The sequence below is a fragment of the Ictidomys tridecemlineatus genome, chromosome 13, assembly GCF_052094955.1.
Source record: "Ictidomys tridecemlineatus isolate mIctTri1 chromosome 13, mIctTri1.hap1, whole genome shotgun sequence".
In the NCBI taxonomy this organism is placed as follows: domain Eukaryota; kingdom Metazoa; phylum Chordata; class Mammalia; order Rodentia; family Sciuridae; genus Ictidomys; species Ictidomys tridecemlineatus.
This window is the reverse complement of record NC_135489.1, coordinates 4,621,175-4,642,439: the sequence shown is the minus strand read 5'-3', so window position 1 is coordinate 4,642,439 and position 21,265 is coordinate 4,621,175. Positions and strand designations below refer to the sequence as shown.

Sequence of the window (21,265 nt, the reverse complement as noted above, 5' to 3'; positions counted from 1 at the left end):
CTGGAGGGCTCTCTGCTCCCTTCCATCTGCTCAGGCCTTCCCACACTTGGCCTCATCAGAGGTCTCCAAGCGCTTTCCCTCCTCCCTGCTGCCTGTCCTTGTTCCACGTTCCTTGACAGCTCAGAGGGATCCCTGTGGTGGATCTTGCCTCCTGCCTCACGTTCCTCGACTCAAGTCAGACGCCTTCTAGCACTGCTATCCGCATGCGAGCAATGCAGGTAGGCCTCACTATACTGTCCAAAGGGAGGATTCTCAGTGAAGGTAGTGACAGCCTCCTTGGAAATGCATGTATAGTTCGGGGGCTGTCACAGCTGTAGTGGCTAAGGCATGGCAGTCAGCAATGAGCCAGGACCACCAGCTGTTCTGCCGTGGGCGGCCACCCCACATGCTCTGCCCATCAAAACTGTGCCTCTCTGATGTCCACAAGTGTCTCCAGGTATGCCTCTACCTGTTTTTGCACTTTATTTTATCCTAAAAAGTAGCAATGCTCTATCACCTTAGAAACACTCATCACTGCAATGTTTTCATGGCATTTAAGTCACCTCTGTGGGCCTGCCCAGGAAGCTGTCACATGAACATTGTTCTGTGCTTAATTGAGTTTACGCTTCTTGTTTCAGCATGTCTCTTTGGTTATACCCAAATATTGCCATAGTGAAATAGAACATAATTTCATACGAAATTAACTTCTACATTTTCTTCACCTTATAGTAAAAGATCATATTGGTTTTTAAATTTAGATTACAGATAGTGTATGTGAGCTGCCGATGTCAAGTCGGAAAGAGTAGAATTATTCAATATTTAAGTAGCAGGTTCTAGCAAGTAGACAGGAGAACCTGTCTTACAGGACAAAGTCTGGCCACTAGGGAGGGCTTAGGACCTCTAGGACGAGCCACCTGCCAATTTCTCCACATCTGCCTGTTACCTACAACCAGCCACCTCCCTTGATCCGGAATTAAATTCCAAGGACAGTGACTGCTAGCGAGGCCTTCCGGTACGCAGAAGCCCTCCCTGGTGCCTCCAGCATCACCAAGAGCTTCCCTCTGCTGTTTCTCTGGGCCGATGTCCACACCACCCGCTGTGTGATCTTCCAGAGCACAACTCCGTCCTGCAGGTAGGCTTCACTGTCCTGTGCACATACCGTGAGTGTGTGCTCAAGACCACCAGTTCACAAATCCCAGGCCAGCTCCCTCCTCTACCCACGGCATCTAGCGCCCAGGGGTTGGACTTCACTACTAACATTTCTCTGTTGAACCACTACTGAAGTGTACAAGGGCCTAACCTCACAAAGTTGCCATTATGCAGAATGTGAAGATGTTTCTCCCTCTGAGTTTATCTCTTCCTCTTCTGAAGCCACCCCTCGTCTTCTTGAGGGTAGGGTCCATAACTCATATTTATACTCCTCATCAGGCCATCCTGATGAAATTGCCTCATGATCCAAAGGCTTGTTGGATTCCATTGTTATGTACACAAATCCAATCTGAAAATGTCAATCTTGCTCTATACGGTCTTGATAGCTACTTCCCCAATGCCTGTCAACACATTTTCCTAAACAGTGTTAACAGAGCCAGGCATGCTGGTATGTGCTGTATCCCACCTGGGAGGCTGCGGTGGCAGCATCACTTGGGCCCAGGGCTTCAAGATCTTCCTAGACAACAGAGTGAGACCCTGACTCAGAGGGAAAAAAAAAAGAGAGAGAGAGAGGAAACAACCTTGAGAATAGTTGATACACAAAGAATTTCATATACTTTATGCGTATGATTGGATGGAATTTGCTGAAAAGGTAGATCTTGGGATATATGATTATCACACACAAAAAAGAGACACAAAAAGAAATTTTGAGAGGTGTCAGAAACACTAGAATTCGAGCACACACTGTGCCTCCAAATAAAATGCCTGATCCTTCAAACTAAATGTGACAGGTTTGTTTTTGCAGGAAACTATTTTGTTTCAAAAACCTCTGTCCATTTGCAGGCAACAATTTTGTTCTTTACCTTTAAAATCTAGCTGGCCTTTGCTTTGCCTGTGTTCAGGGAGCTCAGCTGCATGCCAGCCTGGCCCTGAACCTTGCTCAGCACAGAGGGTTCAGAGTTGCAGGTGGCTCCTGGGCCAGGATGCAGGGCTCCTCGGCCTTGGCACCAGTTCTGTGGGGCCAGATAATTCTTTGGCATCGCATCTCTGGCCTTGATCTATAATATCCCTTAGAATCTCCCAATTATGAGAATCAAAAATGCCTCCAGACATTACCAAAGTCCCATGGGCATGAACACTGCCCCCATCTCAGTTGAAAGTCACCTCTGCCTGCAATCAGGAGACTAGGGAGGCTTTTTCTTACACGAGAATCTGAAACAGTGACCTAAAATAGGTGAAATGCCAGGGTCACTGAATGCTAAGCCGAAGGTACATCCCCACGTAGATCCTTTTCTTTTTATCTCAACTCTATCAAAGTAAATTATAAAATCAGAAAACTTGACACCATAGTGTTGGATCAAGCAAGCAATTGGCGACTTTGATCCACATCAGAGCTAAGTGAAGAATGAAGTTAGACATACCATTGCCTCCCCAGGAGCTCTTTCTTTCTAAGAAAGAAAGAGCTAAAATGCCTTCCTTCCAGATTCACAATCACATTGGATTAGCATAGTTCATGCACTCATGCCCATGCTTTAGGATGTAAATGCACTTAAATTTTCAAAGAATTAAATGCACAGTCATTTACTTAGAGCATCTTGTAGTATAGAAATAAAAACATGGCAGAGTTGGTTTCTAGTTCAAAATTTTAAATGAATTCCAAAGTGCCTAAAGTTGGGCATAAACTCCTCTCAGGATACCACTGCCAAGGCTCAGAAAGCCCTGGGGCTCTGCAAGGGCAACTTTGAGGGGCACATGCTGTTTCCTTCACTTTTAAAGAACCTTGAGCAACAAGCTCACCAACCTTCCTGCAAGCCCTGAGCTGTAGCTGCCTTTGGCGTCTGCCTGGCCAGTTGGACAACTTTTATCATTTCCCCCAGTATCTCAGGTTCTTAATAACATTAGTCAAAAGGCATAATTTAAAATTTCAGAGTATGAGATCCAAAGGTTGCATGTCAAACACTTGAAGCTTAAGTTTAAAACCAGCTGAATAATTTGTGTGACCTGGTGCAAAATAAAAATGTGTGGCCCCTTGTTACAAATGTCAAGAGGGACAACAGAGCTTGAACCCCAGAGTGGGCCCTTCTTAGCTCTGGAGGACTCGGCACCGAGGGCTCAGCCTGTTAGTGACGTGGGGCTGGCTCTGCCTCTGCCTGTCTGTGGGGCCACAGGGAAGCCCCAGAGTCCCTGTGTGTTTCCCTCTGCCCAAGTGAAAACAAAAGAAATGACACTTTCTTAATCCAAGTATGATGGGGATTAATAAAATCATTGACTTTAATCCTCTCGGATTTAAAAAGCTCTGTCCCAAAGGCTGACCTAGACTATTTATGAACACGTATCCAAATCATTATTATTTCTGCCTAATCCACTTCTACCTGGCTGACATTAATTTACCGTCTGAATAAAGGAGAAATTAAGAGGGGTCTCTCTCCACTGTGGATAGATCACACCATAAAGTCAGGAGAATGATTTTCATGGGCCACAGAGGAGAATTCAGCCTCATTACTGTGCAGCAGGGCATAGACAGGTATCATTATTTTTTTGTAGTCAAGGATTTCTTTGCCTGTGAGGGTTTTCATCATGGAGAAAAATAGGACTGAGAATTGAGAGGGCTTCTTGTCATGTGGCTCTTTTGTAAGAAGCCGGTTTAAAAATGTGTAGTGGCAGCCACCGGCTACAATTGTTAGGCCCCCTGTGGAGTCGATAAAGATGGTATTGGAACTTGGAAAGCGTGTTTTGCTCAGAGGACAGGATCATAAGTACGTGAAAGCTCTCTTTGAAACTGGATATATTGTCCTTAAAGAGGACCCAAGACTAGAACTCGGAACTGCTCTGCAGCCTCTTAGGTCCCCACCTTTGGGCCAGCTCGTGCTGCCATTAAAAACATCCACAGTCCGGGTGGCTCGGGCAACAGACTCTCCTTCCTGACAGCTTCAGAGGCTGCAACCTGACAGCAGCAGGCCCAGGTGGTTGGGTTCTGGCGAGGGCCTCCCTGACTTGCTGTGTCCTCAGTGTGGAGAGCAGCAGCCGGGTGTCTCTTGCCCTCGTAGGGACATTGATCTCATGGTGGTGGGGGCAGAGGGGGGCATCTTACAGGAAGGGCAAGCAGGGTGAAGACATGGGAACCTGCTCCAGTCCCTGCTGCATGCAGAACGTCTGAGCAAGTGTGCGCAACATGGCCCAAGGGAGAATCCCTGGGGTCTGAACGCCGTCAAGGAGGGCGGCAAGAGGCTGCTATGGCGGTGTCGCCCCGTCTCACTGAACAAAAGCCAGTACTGTGAGAAGTGTCCCAGTGATCCAGGTCCCAGTCACTGACCTCAGCTGTCCTTCTCATGTGGCCTGAGAGCAAAGCTGCCTGCCACATCTGGGCCCCAGGGCTCCACTCAGTAACCACCAACCAAGAGCCGCCTTGGGGGAGGGAGTTCAGACCCGCATCCACTCTGTTGGTCACAGGGACGGGCTTCAGCTGTGCCTGTTATAACTACTTGCCCCAGAAAACCTGTGGGACAGTAGTCGGAAATTTCCTCCTGAAGAGGAAATTGGGTATCCGCAGCCAATTAGAATTTCAGTGAGAAGAAAAGTAGGTCTCTTTGTGTTTATTTTTCTAACCCTTAATTTCGTGTACATGTTTTCTGTGATACTGTTTAGGTGACAAAGTAATTGCTTCTGTGGACGGTCAGACACTGGAAGAGTATCATGACATAAAAGTAAGATTTGGTCGGCTTTTGTCACAGAGGCTGGCCGGAACCCAAGTGACTGCTGAATTTTGATTTCTTGCCTGAATCTCCTCCCGGGGCTTCAGACGATGCAGCCACCTGCATCCCCAGAGCCAGCTCAGCTCAGGTGCTGCGCGGGGTATCTGTCCCCTACCTGCCCCTTCCCACCTTCTACCGCTCCGTTAATGGCCCTATAATAAAATCCAGGTCAAAACTGGAGGACTCTGGACTCCCTTGCGCCTTCCCTTTGGTCCCAAAGTCGTGCCAGTTTACCACCTCAACTCCCCAGTCTCTCTCTCCCTCGTCCCCTGACAGCTGCGTTTCTCACCTTTTCTCCTCTCTGCCGTTTCTCACCCCCTTCCTGCTTTCCATCTTGAAAGGCTCCACGTGGACAGAGGATCCTGATTTGGGCACGAAGCACAGCCTCAGATCTCTTCCATGTGGCACGAGGCCCCGTCTGAGATCAGCTTCTTCACCTCCCGCCACCACCGACAGTCTACACCGCAGTACAAACGGGAGCCGACAGACACAGCCCGGCCCTGCCGACCGCGCCCCCCACTCCCTTCTTGCCTTCACTTCCCCATCTCCCCTTCCCTTCTTAAGAAAGCCCCTGCCCCCACAGCAGGTGTGTGCCTGGAGCCTCCCATAATGAACACCCTGCCTGCCCTGCACCTCCCGTCATGCCTTGGTCTGGACAGACAGATGCCCGGCATCCCTCCATCCACTGCAGCGCTCGGTCCCCACCATCAAGGGTAACACTGGATGGAAATGAGGACTTGGTTTCTTCACGTGGAAGCTGCCTGAAATGATGTAGCACTCGGTGAACACCAGGAACCATGTTTTAAAACCAAACACAGGGAGTCCCAGGAGTGCTCTCAGGGAACCTCAACCTTGAGCCTTTGGCAGTGTCGGATCACACCCCCTGGAGAGGAAACTGGAAATCTTAATTACCATTAAAGTTTCAATGAGTATAGTGAGCATGTTTGGGGGCTCCTTATTTTTGCTTCATTTCCATTTTCGGATGGCTACAAATACAGCCTTAAACTTTCTGTTAGAAACTCTCAAAAAATTGCAAATGGAAAATTACGATAGAAGAGTAATTCTAAGGCTCCAAAGAGTGCAAGGCCTTTATGAAATCGGCTCATTTTTTTTTCCAGCTCAACTGAGCAAAATAGCTACTTTAGCAAAGGATAATTATAAAATGAATTTCCTCTCATTGTCCTATACTTTACCACTTCTGATAACCACACATAAAAATACCTTCTGGTAATAACAGGAGGATAAAAGTAACAAAAGATTTCATGTAAAGGACAATTACTCTTCTAAGTCTTTCCCAGAATAAAAGCACTCCTTCAGTGTCTTCTGTCGGTTCCATTCAGGTGTCAGAATGGAAAAGCAGCCCATGATCAAATCACTATCCACTGCCTTCTGACTCTCCATTTATATTTCTCCTTTCTTCACATAATGGCCCATACACTCCAGTCACTAAGGATGAGGACAAAGCGGGAAAATTAGTTTCAAAAAAAAGTTAAGTCCCTGAAGCAGTAGCATGAACGCCAAATGCAATTTCAACAGTAAAATTGCTCAGGATCTAAAATTGCTATTCTGAAAATTAAAGAAATTGTAAGGATTATGCACTCATAAATGTGTGTTGAGTGAGTCCACTTTAGAAATCCATTTCCTAACCCTTTAAAAGTTCCCCTTACTGGGTTTTAAGTGTTATGTTCTTGGCACAGGGAACTCTTGATAAATTCAATGTGAAGAATCACCTCCTAGAAGAAAGAACAGGTTTATGAAATGAATATAAGCATCTTTTAGAAATTTTACTAACTCATGTTCAGTGCAAAGGAAAGCCAAGACAATTGACAGCAACATCCTTACAGGGAAGCCCATTGAGAAATCAAGGTATTGAGAAATAGGTGCTTGAATTTTTTTTTCTTTTTTTTTTATGGGAGGCAAAATATGCAACTATCTCTAGCAAATTTTGCTATGATCTATCTGAAGATCAGCAGAAAACAAGGAAAAATTTTTGTTAGTGGCTAGAACTTTAATATTGTAAAGAGAGAATAAGTTACAGAAGGAAGATTCACACCAAAGCAAAGTTTGAATTAAATATCTTTTAATCTGTAAGAAACCAGCTTTAACATTTGGAAAGAAATGGCTCAAACAGGCCAAGATTTTTGTTATATAATTTTATTTCTTCAAAGCTTACTTGAAATATCACTTTACTTTTTACAGATAAAGATATTCACAAATTTTGTGCCTTGAGTTCTTTAATATTTTATTTTCATCATTTGCTTTGGCTAAAGCTTTCTGATATTGTTGATTATCACAATGTATAGAATAGGGATAGTTGTTTGGTTGAAATTCATCCCTTTTTTTGCGGGGGGCGGTACCAGGGATTGAACTCCGGGCCACTTAACCACTGAGCCACATCCCCAGCTCTATTTTTTGTATTTTATTTAGAGACAGGATCTCACTGAGTTGCTTAGCGCCTAGCTTTTTGCTGAGGCTGGCTTTGAACTCACGATTCTTCTGTCTCAGCCTCCGGAGCCCCTGGGATTACGGACGTGGGCCACTGTACCCCACTGAAATCAGGTATTGGCAAGTGGCCTCCACACTACCCTAGACCTCCATCTGCTATGGCTTGAAGAGGCTGCCCGGGCCAAGGAGGCTTCTCTTAATGGTACAAGATCTTTTTAAAGGCCACTTGCCAGTCATTTCAGCACTTTGATTTTTGAGGCTCTGTGTCTCTGACGGGTAAGTGCAACCTTTCTGCCTGTTTTCTTCTTCCTTGAAAGGGCTGCTTTCAAGGAAGTTCCCTCTACAGTTTGCAAGTATTTGGCAACAAAAGAACACACCAGCAGCAAGGTCGGCCTATTTTACATGACCACACATATTTACAAGCAAATGACTAAAAGTCTAAAGCCACACAAAAGAGAGGTATCCTGACCAGGTGAGCCCAGCCAGTGGAGGTCTGCCAAGAGGGCAGGTCACTTTGGATCCATGTGCGTCCCCACCCCAGGGGACCCCAGTCTGGCCCCTTAGAGCTTCAGATCTGATTGGCATAAAAGAGTGGCCTTTAAACTCGACTGAAATTTAGGCCTATGGTAGCGATGCTGTCAATTAAAACTCCTCTCCCAAGATAATTTGGTAAAATATAAATGAATGCAAATCAATCTCCTGTAGCAGCTAACTATTAGACAGTTTTACCACCCACTCCTCTGCATTGCTATTTCAGAACTCGGTTGCAGAGGGAGGGGGATGGAGGCTTACATAACACTAATTTTATAGCTAGGCTATAATTCCTGAAGTTTCTCCCTTCATCCTGGAGAATCATTTCCACAGTCAGCCCATGAGAAAGCTCTAGGATGGTCCATAAATAAGAGATGATGAGATGACTTCTTAAGAAAAAACACAAACAAGCATAAAGGAGGATCTTATTTACCTTTCCACATCTAGCTTTCTGCAAAGTTACATCCTATCATTTAAGGAAATTCATGTTGAATCTGCCACTTAGCCTGTGGCCTGCCTTTGCCAAACTGTCAGCAGCCATGATTTGTAAACATGATTTGGTGTTTTCTGCATCCTTGGCTATTACCGGGCCCTGCCTCCTCCCATCCATCATCCCATTAAGTACTGTTCTTAGTTGCTGAAAGCCGTCTTCACCTCCTTCCCAACACTGAAAAGCAGCTAATCAGGATTCCTCACCACCTGACAGTCTCCATGGTTGACCTCGAGCTCCTTACAGCAGGGACTCTATCTTGAATGTCTTTGTAGCCACTTGGAGCAATTGTGCTAGTCAGCTTTTTGTTCACTGAGACAAATATTTGAAAAAAAAATTAACAGAGGAAAGATTTATTTTGATTCATTTTGATTTGCAGTTTCTGGAGTTCCAGCCTGTGGTTGGAGAGCTCCGTGGCTTTGGGCTGGGGTGAGGCAGAACATGATGGCAGAAGACATAGCTAAGGTGAGATGCCCAGCTCCTGGCTGCAGAGAAGCAGAGAGAGAAAGAGGCTGGGGACAAGGTAGAGTGCCCAAAGCTCCCCCATGGCCATTCCACCAGCCATGCCCACCTGCCTACAATTTCAATAACCTCCTAGTCGCCCATTCAGATTATTAATCCACCCCATGGATTAATCTGTTGATGCGGTCAGAGCCTCATGATCCAATCACTTCCTGAAAGCCCACCTCCAGACATGGCTGCACTGGGGACAAAACCTTCAAAACAGAGGTTTTGAGGGACATTTCAGATCCAAACCCTAACAGCAACTAATACATTAGATCGTAACAAACAGTGAGCAAATGCTACAATTAACTAATGATACAACCAATTTAAGTAGGAGTAAAGGCCAGTCTACCTTTCTACAAAAATCTGAAGAATCTAAAAAATGTGCTGACACCAACCAGATAAACAAACTTATATTACATAAGCCTTCATTCTCTCCAAAATATCCCGAAACTTAACATCTACCTCAAAGTCTAATGTGACTTTGGAAATCCAGGCATGTGACGTTGATTGAGGGGCCCTGCAGCAAACAAGACAGACAAGATCTTTCATGGGTCACATGTTTGAAAACTGGTGGCAGGAAGGGAAATAAACAGCAGGAAAATGTCGAATGGTTATACATCAGGATGATAGTGAAAGCTAGGAGGAAGGAAACAAAAATCAGAGAGAGAGAGAGACAGGAAAGCAGAAGTGTCCGAGGGTGGAGCGAGAATAGAGCCCAGACCAGAGGTCAGAGCAGGTGGCCACTCCAGAGCACTGGGAGAGGGGACCCTGTGGGCCATGCGCAGGTGCCAGTTGCAGGAGGTGAAGCTCCGGACTGTGCCAGGGTGAGTCCACACTGGACTCTGCTTTCCAAGGAATACACTTTGGATTTATTTTTTTCCAAGTGTGATAAAAAGCTAGTTTAAGGTTTTAAGATAAGATCTGACCTAGGTTTCATAGTGATTATTCTCACTAATGTGCAGGGGCATGAATGGGAAGAGGGAGACAGGAAGAGCAGGCTGTGTGGTCGGCCCATGGACACGCTGCCCATGGATGTCTGGCTGACCGGCAAGCAGATACATACAGTTGGTCTAAGGGCTGAGCAAACCAGCGTCCATGGATCCCAGAAAGAGCATCTTTTTTTTTCTTTTTAATTCTCACCACAGTGGATTATTGGTGATGGGTTATACCTGTTTGAAGGGCCCACAACATGCAGACACTGGGAGGCTTGCACCACACACGTGTTGACAGTTTTGGAGGCTGAAGTCTGAGATGAAGGTGTGGACAGAACTGGTTGTTTCTGAGGCCTGTCTTGGCTTGACTGACCCTTCCATTGTCTTCACAAGGTTTTCCCCGTGTGTGCGTGTGCGTGTGCGTGTGCGTGTGTGTGTGTGTGTGTGTCTGTGTGTGTCTGTGTCCCAAGCTCCTCTTTGTTGAAGGACACCAGTCATGTTGGATCACGGCCCACGTGACCTCATTCCAACTACTCACCTCTTCAAAGGCAGCCACCTCCTGAGGTCCTGGAGGTCAGGACTTCAATGTGAATCTCAGGGGAAGGGACAGAATCCAGCCCACACCACGGAATCCCTAGAGCTCCACGGAGAGGTGCTCAGGCCCTGAGCCAAGGTGTCTGCCTGTGGGAAGGAGTCTGAGGTAGAGTGTGTTCTGAACCTAATTCTCACAGGACTTGTTGGTCCTTGAGCATATTCTATGAGAGAAATTGAAACTTCAAGGTTTGGGGTGTGAACACTGCGTTAATGTTGGTGCTACTTTCTTAAGACAGAAAGGGTGGGGAAGTCGCAAGTCGTGGAGAAGGGAATGGTGGAGAACAAATCCTGGAGGTCTCGATGTCACCTCTGAGCTGCTACGTTGGCAGCCTAAAGCTTGGAGGGAGGGTGAGAGGTAGATGGCCAGGAGGAGTCGGGGGCGGTGGATGGCATCTGAGGCCGCGGGACCTGGGGAGGCCAAGCAGAAGCAAAGGCAGCTGGAGAAGAAATGGGGAATAGCTGCCTTTGGGGAGGGGCAGGACCCTCACGAACAAGAGGTGAGAACCCCCAGGTGAGAGGGGAGGGACGGAAGGCCCTTGGGGGTCCTAGAAAGTTAGCCAAGAAAATGTCCCCATGATGAAGGGATAGGGCCTGTGTCCAAGGCTGCCACAGACTGAGGGACGGAATCGTGGTTTGTCACCTTGGCCCTGGGTACTCTAGGGGCCTGGGGGAAAAGCCTTAGGAAAGCAGCCTAAGCAACTGCATGATCTGTGTGTTCTCTGAGTGTCCCGTGGAGCTGCAGGGAGAGTGAACTTCCTCATCACTCCTCCTGGACCTCACAGAGAGCAGGAAGAGGGCGTCCATCCACGCAGAGGCCAAGTCCTGTTCAGTGTCTGGTGTTGCTGCACAAGAGTCACCCGAGTCCTGCCGAAAGCCTCGGGCTTCAGAGGAAGCTGGTGTTTCTAAAAGGAAGGAGGAAGGAAAAGAAAGAAAGAAAGAAAGAAAGAAAGAAAGAAAGAAAGAAAGAAAGAAAGAAAGAAAGAAAGAAAGAAAGAAAGAAAGAAAGAAAGAAAGAAAGAAAGAAAGAAAGAAAGCTGCTATTTGCACATTTTGAAAATTCAGACTAAAGGAGATGTGCAGAGTTGGATTGCCAGACAGTCAGGAACCCAAGTAAGCCAAACGGTCTCTGTGTTGTGTCCACGTGGGGCATTTATGGTGGGTCCTTAATAAACATCTTAATGATAACCGGATGGTGGCACCTTATTAGGGAGATGCTCTATGGTGCCTCTCAGGAGGAAAACCCTTCCCTGCTTTCCTGGATCTTCCTTCAATCAAACAATGGCAACATCAGAAGCTGCTTTTGTACTTTGTTTAAACACTCCTAGGAGGTTGTACACAAATGTGCAGGGAGGCCCTGCTCACCCTCCCCACCTCACAGCAGCTAGAGCAGATACCACATCAACAGGCTGACACGGGTTCAATCCACAGACCTCAATCAGATGTCACCACTTAAGCAGGTGCTCCTCCACGTGCTTCCATGCTCCTCCATTCTTCTCTCTGCTCCTCCGTGCTCCTCTCTGCTCCTCTGTGTTCCTCTCTGCTCCTCCATGCTCCTCCATTCTCCTCTCTGCCCCTCGGTGCTCCTCCATTCTCCTCTCTGCCCCTCGATGCTCCTCCATTCTCCTCTCTGCCCCTCGGTGCTCCTCCATTCTCCTCTCTGCCCCTCGGTGCTCCTCCATTCTCCTCTCTGCTCCTCCATTCTCCTCTCTGCTCCTCCGTGCTCCTCTCTGCTCCTCTGGGTTCCTCTCTGCTCCTCCATGCTCCTCCCTGCCCCTCTCTGCTGCTCCAGTCCCTCTGTGCTCCTCTGTGCTCCTCCATGCACCTCCATTCTCCTCTCTGCTCTTCTCTGCTCCTTCATGCTCCTCCATTCTCCTCTCTGCTCCTCCGTGCTCCTCTCTGCTCCTCTGGGTTCCTTTCTGCTCCTCCACACTCCTCCCTGCTCCTCGCTGCTGCTCCAGTCCCTCTGTGCTCCTCCGTGCTCCTCCATTCTCCTCTCTGCTCCTCCGTGCTCCTTCCTGCTCCTTTCTGCTGCTCCAGTCCCTCTATGCTCCTCTGCGCTCCTCCATGCACCTCCATTCTCCTCTCTGCTCTTCTCTGCTCCTTCATGCTCCTTCATACTCCTTTCTGCTCCTCCGTGCTCCTTCCTGCTCCTCTCTGCTGCTCCAGTCCCTCTGTGCTCCTCTGTGCTCCTCTGTGCACCTCCATTCTCCTCTCTACTCCTCCATGTGCCTCTGTGCTCCTCTCTGCTCCTCTGTGCTGCTCCAGTTCCTTTGTGCTCCTTCATGCTCCTCCCTGCTCTTCCCTGCTGTTCCACATTCCTCTGTGCTCCTCTGTGCTCCTCTATGCTCCTCTGCATAGGAACAACTTATCACCTGTGAGTCTGGCAGAACTGCTCCCACAAAGTTATTCCTTCTGCCTTCCCCAAGATGCCCCCCACCCCATTTTAGCCTGCTTATTCAAAAGCATCCCCCCTCCCTCTGTGCTTAACTAACTCCTGGCTACTTCTGATTTCTTCTCCATCTCCACAGTCATATTTCACGAATGTCATGTGGCCACAATCATGGAGAACGTGTGTTTTGAGACTGGTTTTTCCATTCAGCATAATTCCTGTGCAGTTCACCGTGCATGAGTAACAGCCATGCTGTGGACGACTGAAGTTTGTTTCAGCATTCATGGGAGCTGGGGTTTCAACAGATTTTGAAGAGTACCCAAAAAGGAGAACATTTCAATTATGTCATTTTTGATATATTAGGCTTAATATACAATTAAAATTAATTTTACCTTTTTATTTATAGGTTTTTAGTGAAGCTACTAGAAGGTTTTAAATTATATATATGGTCATAATATGTTTTTTACTGCACATACCATATTGGATTATTACCTTTCCAGAATTTAGATGGTTTTTGTCACTAATTTTTTGTCCTAAACCTAGAGCAGGTCTGAGAAATTTAAAAGAAAGAAGCAAAGAAAAAAGAAGAGAAATATGACGTTCTAATCAATCAATGTATGAGTCTAGAAGTGATCATACATGTGTGTATGCATTCATACATACGCTAATAAAAATATAGACATAAATTTAAATTGGCAAATGTGGAATAAAGGCTTCTTCTTTATTTGTTCATATTTCTGCCCAAACTAAATGAACAAGTGGTTTATGTAGTCAGAAAATGGAGCATGAAGAGTCTGATACTTCTACCTTATATCTCTGGGAAAATTAAGAAATTATTATTTCATGAAAGGATTTGGCAAACTGCATTACGGGGGAATCATGGAGTCTCCAGAGAGGGTGACTCAGTGGGCAGAAGGCCTCCTGGCTCCCGGCCAGTCCTCTTTCAGAGGCTGCCTGCAGCTCCTGGCCTCCCAGATCCACCCACACCCTGCCGGAGAGGGATGCCAGCTGATGGCGTCAACCCGGAGGTGAGTTTCCTTGGGTTGTTCCCACCTCTCCTGGGTTATTTTTAAAGAATAATGAGCCAAGATGAGTCACCCACAGCCCTGCAGTGGAGGAACAAACCTACGTGGCATTAATGTATGGTTTGCCGTCAACCCTTGAAAGAAATCAGCCCACCCTGCCTCCTTGGAAGACTTCTCACCTGCCTCAGTCTCATGAGGGTCTCTTGTGGGACATGAGCTTTGAGACACAGGAAGCTTCCTCTTCAGTTCTTACTTGGTTTTGAGAAACTCCCTGAGGGATTTCCCGAGTGACTATTTACACTCTCTTTTTTCTTTAGCCTCCACCTAAGTAATTCTGAATTTTATTCCGAATTTTGACTCTACAAATAAGCTCCAACTTCTCACATTAGTCTGTTTAGACAATTACCACTTTGTTGATACCATGGCCAAGATTGCTGTGTTCACCAAACCCGATTTCCTTTGCACCTGGAATGTGCTGCATAACTTTCCCTGAACTTCCTTGGGGAACTTCCTTGGGATAGATGTGGACATTTGTCTTTGCCAAACACAAGTCAGTTTCATACCTGACTCATATAAACCTCCCACCTTATCCTTCCTCCAACCTTCCAAGGACAGAGGACCCAGCAGGGGACCCCGAGGTCCTACGATAGCACAGCCGCAGTGGAGTCTCCTCTCCTGAAGCACTGCATGGACAGCCACTTGACAACCTTCCCTCAACAGTGTGTGACTCTGCCACACAAGGACTGGGGCAAAGTGCATTCTCACTAAGCTCCTGCTCTGGAGGAATGGGTGAGGGAGCACTGCTGAGATGCCTATCGTTGCCTGATTTTAGCAGGGAGTCAAGAAAGAAAGAAGTTCTGACAAGGGTTGGCTGGCTTTCCAGGAGGGTTGAAAGAGAAGAGCCCATTGACTGGGGCCATCTTGGTTGGAAAAGCCACCTGCTAAGAATAAAAGCAAATATATGAGGAATCCACCGTATTTTAAGGAAACTTGATTGATATTTATTCTTTACTTTTTCATATTTGTAGGGTACAATGTGATGTTCAATATGTGCACTTGTGTAATATTTGAACACGGCTATATATGTCTATCCCCTTACACATTTATATTTCTTAGTAGTGAAAACACTCAAAATTCTTTCTCCTAGCTTATTGATGCTTAAAATAAATGTTGGGACCCCAAACTTAGCTGAGCAGGAAGCAGACAAGGAAATCTGCAGTCTCAGGGAAAACATTTTTACCATCCTCACTTCAGTATGGCCATGGGGGATAAGAGACAAGTATAGAAGACAGAGATTTCTGCCCCAAGGGCAAAGTGAGACCTTATTAAGAAACCTCCCCATGTGCAGGACAGGCTGAGTGGCCTGCCCAGAGGATCCCAGATCTCCAGTGCTTAGAGAGCAGAGGCTTTTCCAGTTCCCCATGTTTTCCTCCTTTGAATAAGTTTGGTCACAGTGATGTCATCCCACTGTTTGATGATGTGGGGGAGAGGCCCATATATCTTCCGAGGATTCTTGCTTTGGCTCTATTATGTGACTACTTGGGATTTGGGGCTGTGTACTTAAGGAAAGCGTGGGCATGTTCTATGGTGGCCAGAAGACCAAAGTACATGTTCAGTGGATGAAAGAAAGGACCACAGCAGATATGCTTATGAGCTGATAAAACCATTTCCTTCAGTTTCCAGCCTCTCTGGCACACAAGTGAGGACATGTGGCAGTTCTGCTCAGAGAATGTGGAAAATGGTTCCTCCTTCCAGGATTGACCTGTAAAGTGCCACCAAAATGATAGTCCACTCTGTCCTTTCTTATCTGCAGCCACTGCAGCAAACTCAGCAGAAGACCCTGGAACTAGAGGAGCCACAAGGGAGATGGACCCTGAGGGTCATTTGAAAGGCTGTTTGCTGACCACCCACACTGTCCTGTTACATGACAGATAAATAATCCACTGAGATTTGGGGAAGAAGTATCCTATCAAATAAAGACCTCTCTATAAATTTAACAGAGAAGCAGAAAAAAGATATTGTATACTTGGATCTTATCCTAAAAGTTTTATAATTATGCAACACATGAATGTTCTCAGGAAACTAGAAACTGATAGAAGTATAAATTCTTTCTCTGGGAACTTTTCCAAAAGACTGTAATTTGAAAGAAATTGATTAAGTACCCATTCCAAGAATGAAATTTTCTAGCTGTCACAAAATAGGGGCAAAGAGATGATCCCTGTCCTCAAGTACCAACAGTATAATAAAAACCATCTCATGTCCCCTTAAAGAACTGAGTTCATTACCTTCCTACTTTATTTCCAAAGTCCTATCACAAGGACACATAAGGACACAAGGTTGAGCCATGTATTCCAAAACTGTGAGGAAGTTGCAAACTAAACTCACTGAAACTTTAAACCCATTCATTTTTTCCCAACACAATTGATCTTTAAAACAGAGAACAAGTGGCAAAAGAACAAATAGCAGGAAGAAAGGAGGGAGTATCTACTAAGAAATTCAGGGCTCAGTAAATAGCCTTGATTTCTCTTCCAGCTAGTGCTTCCCAGTGCATTACTAAATCATATAGTCATATACCCATGTGGTTACTATACCCTAGACCTGGGTAGAACTTTGAGGATGATATGAGGGGGTTAAATGGTTACATCAAGTCTGCCCAGCTAGAAAATGACAGAAAGAAATTAGAGCCCAAGCTAATTTCAAAGTTTGCATTTCTACTCTAATGGTTGTGATATTATCATCTCTGTGCTGGTGGAACTATTAGCAATTTCCATAACATCTTGAGCAATTATAATCAAGGAAGCCTATTGTTGTTTCCTCTTCTTCCTTAGGCAAATCGTGGGCCCAACCCCTTGGCGAGCATAGAGGAGACCAATCTTTCTTATTACAGTGCCACACACAAGAGGAAATGAAGGCTCTCATGTCAGCTGCAGGCCTACTCGTCAGTCAATGCAAAGACTGTCCCATGCCCTGATTGCAAATACTGTACTTCAGCTCTTTTCCAAGAGTGTTCTAAGTAAATAGCAAGAAAACTTTTTAAGCAACAGCATTAGTCCATGATCACAAGTAACTCTTAGCAAAATTTTTGAAACCAGAGGGAATGAAGGAAGAGTATAACCCCCTCCAAGAAAAGAAAGCAAAGAACTACATGGAAAGGGAGGAGACCCAGCAGGTGCTGGGGGGGGGGAGTGGATTGCATGTAGTGTTTTCACTTGAAGGTGAGATGTCCATCCAAAAACAAAGATAATGTCCCCTAGGGCAGAAAGGCTGGGAGATGGCTATAGATTTAAAACCAAGGTAGACATGACTATTTAGATTGCCTTTGATTAACTTCAAAAATCGGTATTATATAACCAACACAAGACCAGCCCACAGCCTGTTGAATATTCTTTTGCACCCAGACCAAGGAAAGAGCAGAGCAAGGACGAGAGTCTGTAGCACCTAAGAGGCTCATGCCAACACATAACTCAAGGAGCCAGACCTGCCTGTCTAACTCTGGGTCTCAGCATCTCTGCTGTGAACAGAGACCTGTAACTGATGTTTATGGTCAGGGTTCATTTCAGCTAATATTCCATGGATCACCACCAATACATTCTTTCCAGATCCAGTAAGACTCTCACAGAAGCTCAGGAATTATATCTTAGTTACTTTTTATAGATTTTTCTAGAACACCTTCAAGGGCTATTATAAACTATTCTACATTTCCTTGTTTTAATGGAACCCTCTTTTCCTTACAATCTAAAATTGCCATGCTTACTAATTAGCTTGGCTTCTGGCTAGTCATAAATGAGAAGACTGTTTTTGTTTAGTCTTTCCAATTTGTGGTCTGGTTAGATCCGCACAGACCTTGCACAGACCTCCTCCAGCGTCTACGCCTCCACCCCTCTCTCCCCCAGCCACAGGTGCTCTCTGCTGTGTCCGTCACCCCTCTCTTGGACAGTCTTCACCGTGGCTCGGCTCACTCCCAGCATCCTGTCCCCACCTGTACTGCAGGTGTGCTCAGCAGCCCACCACACACTCACCCCTCCATCCTTCCAGCCCTCTTCTAGTGTGAGCATTAAAATAAAAATGAAGAATCTTTCCTTTCCAATCCTGAGCGAATCTCCCTCCCCTGACCCTCCAGCCTGAACACACAGCCTTTCCGCGGTGGCAGCAGCGCCTTCCCCACGATTCTTCCCCAAAGGCACTCCTTTCCAGGGTCTCCAAGTCATTCCCCAAGGGGGGCCCAAAGCACCCCTTACTCTCTCTGCTGTTCCCAGCCATGGCTGCAGAACTCTCCTCTAGAAAGCAATTCTGTGAAAAGAGGACTCTACCCTCCAACAGCCCAGCACGCATCCCATCTTGAACATCCCGTGGTGGCAGCCACCCGTCACTCAGAAGTGCGCTACTGCAAATGCCCAGGCTCACCTTCTCGTAAGATTCACCTGGACCTTCACTGAAGACACTGAACAGGGCTCTCCAATGAAAAGGGTGATGATCAGCTTCTCCAGCCAATGCTGACAGAATCTTGTGATCAGGGAAGAAATGTTGTCATCGTCTTTCTTAATGACCTTGAAAACCTCGTTAGTCAGCTTTTCATCACTGTGGCCAAAATACCTGACGAGAACAACTTAGAAGAGGAAAAGTCTATCTGGGGCTTACAGTTTCAGAGGCTCAGTCCAAGGTCAGCCAACTCCATTGCTTCAGACCTGAGGTGAGGCAGATTCCCATGGTGGAAGGGCCTGGAAGAGGGAAGTTGTCCAGCTCATGGGAGCTGGGAAGCAGAGAGAGAAAGAGGATCCCTGGACAGTCCTCCAGGCCACATCTCCGGCCACATACTTCCTCCAGCCATGCCCCAGCTGCCTACAGTTACCCACCCAGTAGTCCATTGGTCCATCAAATGGATTAATCCACTCAAATGATCAGCACTCCCATAATACAATCCTTCACCTCTGTGCATTGCTCCATGGCCAACACATGAGCTCTTTGGGGGACATTTTTATATCTAAAATATAACAAGAACATGAGTTGTCTGCCACAGGTTAACCATTCAACCTAAGGCGAGTTCCATAATGTCACTGGAAAGCCTTTCACATTTCAAATGGCTGTAATATTAGTATCTTTTCATACTTTAATATGAGAATTAACAATAAAAAATTCTTACCCCTGTGTCTGGTATCTAATCGTGACCACACAGACCTCCTCAGTTGCTAGTTTTTGTCACCCACCTGTTCAACACACCAGGACCCCAGGACGCTTGGCCGTAGCCTCTGCACACTCAGTTTCAAGGCCGTTGGCCCTCTCATCTCTGAAGATCCCCAGTTGTTCCTGTTCCCCAGGGGCGATTGCACAGACTGGCCATGGAGAGGCAGACACGAAAGGTTCCAGAATGAATTTCCAAGATCCATAAGATGGAGTCGTGCAAAGCTCGGGGTTTATGGAGCACAGAAAGGGCTTTGGAATACTCGCTGTGTCAATTAAATTAAGCAGCTTTAGGCAAACCACCTAACAGTTTTACGTTTATTTGCTCAATTGTATAATGGTGGCTTATACATTTTTTCTTGATTGAGTTACAAGAATTAAATCAGATATTTATAAACTGTTTTTAGCAAGCAGTAGGTAGTCAGCACCCAGGCTGGTGCTGATGGGCTCAGGGACAGGCCAGGATAAGTGTTGAAGAAATAGAACCAAAGATGAAAGTTCTCCAGCCAGAAAGCCTCTCACAAAGGTGGAAAGGTGGCGGCCTCGGACAGGACTGCCTTGTGTGTCGCAGGCAGCCCCCAGTGCACCCGTCCGCGCAGCCCAGCAGAGACGGCCCCCCCCACCTGGGTCCTCAAGGTGAGCAGGAGCTTGTCCTCAAGGAAGAGAGGAGAAGGTGACAGCACCACTTACCACAAACAGCTCCTCCCAGGTGAGTCTGATCCTGGGTGACTTGGTGGTTAGCTGCTCCAGGCAGAGGAAAAGCAAATGCTCCCACGCTTATGAGAGGGTGCTCCCTGCCTCCAGGACTGCATTTCCAAGGAGGGCTCCTTGGTCCTTGGGAGATATATATAAAACCTTTGGTCCTAAAGCTAAGAGACTTGGTTAGCATCTTAAAAGATTTATACACCTTTATACACCTTTCAAAGAGACAGAAAAAGACCTTGCAGTTACAAGTGGGGTGTTCTGTTTTGTTTTGGTACCAGGGATAGATAAAACCCAGGGGCGCTTCACCACTGAGCCACGTTCCCCATCCCCAGACCTTTTATTTATTTATTCAGTTTTGATTTTAAGGTACAGTCTTGCTAAGTTACTTAGAGCTTCACTAAATTGCAGAGGCTGGCTTTGAACTTGAGAGCCTTCTGTCTCAGCCTCCCAAGCCACTGGGATTACCGGTGTGGACCTGCTCACTGGGCTCAATTACAAGTTTTCTAAAGTCAATGTTCTAAGAAAAGGGAGGACCAAGTCTCTTCCCTCATTTTCAAAAGGGAGAACGGAGCCTCTTACTGTGAAGTTGCATGTGCCCTTACAAGCGGGTCAGCTGGGAGAGGAGCGAAGACTTCCAAGGGGAAGGTGAGAAAGAAACACTCGAAAGCCACTGGAGGTGGCGGATAAATCACGGATCTGATGGCCTGACCACACAGATGACAGTGGTAAGATGCCTACAGGAAATAGGAGAATAGGGAACAGAGGCCAGGGGAGATTCCTCAGGGAAAGGCCACGGGTGTCAGTGGACTGTATCCCTGGCAGTCACTACCCATTTACCTGTGCCAACCACAGACTCGAGGACAGGTGGGGGGGGGGATGCCCTGTCCCTCCCCACATCTCACAGCTCCAGCAGGAAGACACCACAGTCTTCCTGTGGGGTTTGCTGGCAGTGGGACCGTTTGGCCAAGTGGCCTCAGCTGCCGTGAACAGGTGCAGACTTTAGTGATGGGTTGTCCACAAGACAGAGATTGCATTAGACCTCAAATATCTGTGGGAGGCTAGAAAACAACTGCACTGTCTATTTGTAGAGGTTTCTATTTCCCACTATCAAATCTAATGCCGCATGGAAAACATAAAGAAATCAAAAAGCCACTCTGACTGGAGGTTGAACTCAATTCATTTCCCTTCTACCAGGCAAAATGTATTTTTTTCTATCTGCCCATGAGTGATTTAGTAATATGCTGCTGAAGCGGCAGAAATTAGGAGAGATTTTCCGTGGTGTTTCTAAAGCAAAACCTTGAGCTTTGAATCACGAATCTCTCGTGTTTGGCTGTGTCCTCAGCCACCTTTTTATTATTCGTGCAAACCTGTTAAGCCCTGTGCATCAGCCAGTTTTCCGTCACTGTTACAAATACCTGAGATAATCAAATCGCAAAGAGAAAGGGTCACCATGGCTCTCCTCTTTGGCTGTTTGGGCCATGATCCATCAGCCTCATGGATTGGGGCCCACATGAACAACACATGATGGTGGGCAGCACCATGGTGGAACACGCTGCTCACCTCGCGATGGACGGGAAGCAGGAGAGAAA

At 46.5% G+C, this 21,265-nt stretch overlaps 1 long non-coding RNA gene across 1 annotated transcript; it reads left to right on the top strand.

Annotated features, from left to right (window-relative positions):
* The first annotated feature begins 2,516 nt into the window (after positions 1–2,516).
* On the top strand, positions 2,517–5,818 carry LOC144370098 (uncharacterized). Its single transcript, XR_013430038.1, has 2 exons — positions 2,517–4,832; positions 5,222–5,818. It is a non-coding gene; the product is annotated as an uncharacterized LOC144370098 (long non-coding RNA).
* The last annotated feature ends 15,447 nt before the right edge of the window (positions 5,819–21,265 follow it).